Source organism: Microcebus murinus, chromosome 21 (genome assembly GCF_040939455.1).
Source record: "Microcebus murinus isolate Inina chromosome 21, M.murinus_Inina_mat1.0, whole genome shotgun sequence".
Lineage (NCBI taxonomy): Eukaryota > Metazoa > Chordata > Mammalia > Primates > Cheirogaleidae > Microcebus > Microcebus murinus.
The window spans coordinates 682,568-687,400 of record NC_134124.1 but is presented as its reverse complement, the minus strand read 5'-3'; the positions used below and the strand labels follow the sequence as shown (position 1 = coordinate 687,400).

General features: G+C 63.9%; 1 non-coding gene across 1 annotated transcript; it reads right to left on the bottom strand.

The window, feature by feature from the left end:
• Nucleotides 1-3,470: 3,470 nt before the first annotated feature.
• LOC142863368 (5S ribosomal RNA) lies at nucleotides 3,471-3,589 on the bottom strand. Its single transcript, XR_012914144.1, has one exon. It is a non-coding gene; the product is annotated as a 5S ribosomal RNA (ribosomal RNA).
• Nucleotides 3,590-4,833: the final 1,244 nt, after the last annotated feature.

Below are 4,833 nucleotides of genomic sequence, written 5' to 3'. Positions count from 1 at the left end.
GGCGGAGGGCGCCCCTGCCCCGCTCAAGAAGCCGAGCCTCTCTGCGCTTCCCCGCCGCCTCCTCCCCCCGCCCCAGGCCCCGCGCCGGCGCTGACCCGCACCGGGCCGGGCCTGTTGAGTTCACCGGCCGGGTCCGGCGGGCTCCGAGGGACGGGGGTGACAGGCGGGGCGGGGCGGGGCGGGGCGGGGCGGGCAGGGAGCGGCGGGCCGGGGTGGGGGGCTGTCTTTCTATACACACACACACACACACACACACACACACACACACACACACTCACACTCACACTCACTCACTCACACTCACACAAGATGCGCCTCCACGGCTGGACTCGCCAAGGTGGAGACCTTCCAGCCCCCTTCCTCTCCTCGCCTGGCCCACCCCCAGCTCGTGGCCGCCGCCGCCGCCGCCGCCGCCGCCGATTGCGCACGCGCGGGTCGCCCGCCCTTTGACCCCAGGCAGGGGCCGCCATCCCCGACAACCCCTTTCAGCTGCGCCCCCCACCCTGTGGGTGGGCTGCCGCCTATTCCCCCGGGCCCGGGCTGGGGCACAGCGCATGGGGGAGGGGAGCGAGTGTATGGGGCGTCTCTCTCTCTCTCTAGGGATGTGTCCCATGGGTGGGGTGGCGTGGTTTGTGGGGCGCTGAAGAAATCAGTCCCCTCCATCTCCTACCTCTGGAAAACGCCCAAGCCCTTGGAGAACTGCCGGCAACGCGACCGTGGGGGCCGGGACCCTCCTCTGTGTCCTCCTGTGGCCCAGTCCAAGGGGCCTGGGCCTGGCCGGGGCTGCATTGGACCCCGACCACCCTGGCGTGTGGACTCGCTAAAAATCGGCGATTAGATATTGGATTCCAGCTTCATTGAGGTCATTTCACTAATGAGTGCACCGGAAAGAGTTTCCTAATCCATCTGTGAGGGTGGCAACTGAAAGAGAATTTTAAAGCTGACAGAATAGGCGAGGAAAGGCATAGGAGATTTCCACACCCAGTAAGGAAGCCTTTCCCGAAATGGAAGAAAGAAACGAGCAAACAGAAACACCGGTAGCGCCCGCCAGGATCAGAGTCTGCCCCCGAGAGAAAGTACCCTGACCAGGTTCACCCGTGGGTGGGTGGCGAGCTAGCGGCATTCAGAAGAGCGAGGCCCGCAGTCTGTGCAGAAGACACCTGCACTCGGGTGTGTGTGGCGGCACGATTCACAAGCAGCTCCAGATGTTAAGCCAAGGAGAAGCCAGGGAGTTCCCAACGCCCCAGGTGTCCTCAGCCCACGACTGGCTGCTGGGGGAATGCGCAGCCCGGCTCCTTGTCTCAGAGCCCTTGTCTCAGAGCGGGACAACCAGGAGGTGTGACGTACACCCCGGGGTTCCCAGGAGGATCAGGCTGAAGCTGGGACTTGGCCTGAAAGTGTCCCCTCGCATGGCCACCCCCTTCCCCTTCCTGCTCCTCTACTCCTGGTGCCCCTCCATCCAGGGGCCAGACCTTAAAGAGTCACCCGCAAGAGAATCCTGGTCCCAAAGGAGCCTTCTGGGGGACCCGTGCTGAGAGAGGTTGTGGGCATGGCCCGCTGGGGCTCTGCCCGACCCAGGGCTGAGAGATGCAACCTCCCAGCTCTGGGTCCCTGCAGGGGAAGCGTTGGCAAGCACAGGGCCAGTCCTCCAAAGGCCCAGGTGCAGGGAGCCCAGGCCAAGCAGCCTGTGGAAGAAGCCACCCCGGGAACACGACTGCAGGCCACGGCCCTTCCCACCTCCTCCTCCTCCTCCTCCTGCTCCTCCACCCCCCCCCCGACCTCCCACCCCCCCACCCCACCCCCCGACATGGCGCAGGGCTCAGAGACACCTCAGACACTTGCTACCCAAAGTGCAAAGGGCATCAGTTGCTCCTCCAAACCGCCCCCCCTGCCCAGCAGACCGCGTTGTCCAGCCAGCCCCCGGGCCTCCCTGGGGTGCCCAGCACAAAAGTGCAGACAACCACCGGACCCTCAATCTCAGTTTTCGGATGTTTTTGCCACTCTGAGGACCCGCAGGCCAGCTGGGCCTTCTGGCAGGACAGAGAGCCCCGGAATCCGACGTGGAGAGCTGGGTGTACGTCCCCACGAGGAGGCGGTCCCCACCTCCGCGGCTCTCCCCTTGCGGGGGGGAAAAGCAGCCACGGGGCCTCAGAGAAGACACCAGGCTGGGCGCCCGCCCCACAGTGGGGGCACGTCCCCCGCAGGCCACTTAGCGCCGGCCGCCGGCCGGCGGACGGTTGGGTGGCGCGAGACGCTGCGGCCGCCCTGCTACCGGGTTCCTGGGAGGGCGTCCTGGAACCAGCGTCCACACCAAGCCCTTGGAAGGCCCAGGCGACGGAGGAGCCCCGTCAGGCAGGGGCCGAGGACGGTGACGGCCCGGGCGGGGAGGAGCGTGTCAGGCAGGGGCAGAGGACGGTGACAGGTGACAGGCCGGGCGGGAAGGAGTCAGTCAGGCAGGGGCCGAGGAGGAGACGGGCTGGGTAAGGGTTAGGGTTAGAGTCAGGGCACAAGTCACAATCGCAAAGACCTGGAAGCGACCCGAGTGCCCATCGACCCACGAGTGCGTAAATGAAATGTGGCGCGTGGACACCACGGAGTGCTATTCAGCTAGGAGGAGCAGCGGTGAGAGGGCACCTCTCGTGGTTCTCCTGGCCAGAGCTGGAACCCGTTCCAGTAAGCCAGGTAGCCCAAGAATGGACACACGAGCACCACGTGCTCGCGCTCACCAGCAAATGGGTACGAACCGATGGACACCTAAGTGGACACAGAGGAATCACCTTCATCGGGTGGGTGTCGGGCGGGTGGGGGGAGGGGATGGGCATACACCTCCATTAGGAATGGGGTGGGTGCGCACCGACTGGGGGATGGGCGCACTTGAGGCTCTGACCCGAGGGGGGAGGCTGGGAGAGGGCAACGTACCCGACCTTAACATTGGTACCCCCACAATACGCTGGAACAACATCAGAGGTAAATGAATAAGAACACAGGGGGGAGGGGGGCACGGGCAACACATGTCACCTTAATACTTGGACTCCCATCATCTGCTTGAAAAGAGAGAGAAAAGAAAATGCAATCATAGAGATAAGAGACACTTTTTAAAAATAATGAATCCGAAGAGAAAAGTAAAAGGAGGCCTGTGGAGCAGGTCTGGGTGTGACTCCGGATCCCCCAACATCAGGTGCCACCACCAAAGATTCCTACGTGTAGCCCATAGAACCCCAAAAGCAACGGGACGAGTTCTGGTCACATACTCCCTCAAAATGACATCCTGGCCTTCTTCTGGAACTCCCTCCCCTCTCAGACTCTCAAGGTTTCCTCCAGCGTGTCGGTTCCCACAGAGCAGACCTTTGGTCTGAGACGCCAGGCAGCGCGGCGGGCGCTGAGGGTGGGGGTGACCCCCACCCCGGGCCGCCGACTCGCTCCCAGAAAGGGGACAGAACAAGAGGCAAAACAAAAAAAAAAAAAGAAGAAGCCTACGGCACCCGGTATTCCCAGGCGGTCTCCCATCCAAGTACTAACCAGGCCCGACCCTGCTTAGCTTCCGAGACCAGACGAGATCGGGCGCGTTCAGGGTGGTGTGGCCCTAGACGGCGGAGGGCGCCCCTGCCCCGCTCAAGAAGCCGAGCCTCTCTGCGCTTCCCCGCCGCCTCCTCCCCCCGCCCCAGGCCCCGCGCCGGCGCTGACCCGCACCGGGCCGGGCCTGTTGAGTTCACCGGCCGGGTCCGGCGGGCTCCGAGGGACGGGGGTGACAGGCGGGGCGGGGCGGGGCGGGGCGGGCAGGGAGCGGCGGGCCGGGGTGGGGGGCTGTCTTTCTATACACACACACACACACACACACACACACACACTCACACTCACACTCACTCACTCACACTCACACAAGATGCGCCTCCACGGCTGGACTCGCCAAGGTGGAGACCTTCCAGCCCCCTTCCTCTCCTCGCCTGGCCCACCCCCAGCTCGTGGCCGCCGCCGCCGCCGCCGCCGCCGCCGATTGCGCACGCGCGGGTCGCCCGCCCTTTGACCCCAGGCAGGGGCCGCCATCCCCGACAACCCCTTTCAGCTGCGCCCCCCACCCTGTGGGTGGGCTGCCGCCTATTCCCCCGGGCCCGGGCTGGGGCACAGCGCATGGGGGAGGGGAGCGAGTGTATGGGGCGTCTCTCTCTCTCTCTAGGGATGTGTCCCATGGGTGGGGTGGCGTGGTTTGTGGGGCGCTGAAGAAATCAGTCCCCTCCATCTCCTACCTCTGGAAAACGCCCAAGCCCTTGGAGAACTGCCGGCAACGCGACCGTGGGGGCCGGGACCCTCCTCTGTGTCCTCCTGTGGCCCAGTCCAAGGGGCCTGGGCCTGGCCGGGGCTGCATTGGACCCCGACCACCCTGGCGTGTGGACTCGCTAAAAATCGGCGATTAGATATTGGATTCCAGCTTCATTGAGGTCATTTCACTAATGAGTGCACCGGAAAGAGTTTCCTAATCCATCTGTGAGGGTGGCAACTGAAAGAGAATTTTAAAGCTGACAGAATAGGCGAGGAAAGGCATAGGAGATTTCCACACCCAGTAAGGAAGCCTTTCCCGAAATGGAAGAAAGAAACGAGCAAACAGAAACACCGGTAGCCCGCCAGGATCAGAGTCTGCCCCCGAGAGAAAGTACCCTGACCAGGTTCACCCGTGGGTGGGTGGCGAGCTAGCGGCATTCAGAAGAGCGAGGCCCGCAGTCTGTGCAGAAGACACCTGCACTCGGGTGTGTGTGGCGGCACGATTCACAAGCAGCTCCAGATGTTAAGCCAAGGAGAAGCCAGGGAGTTCCCAACGCCCCAGGTGTCCTCAGCCCA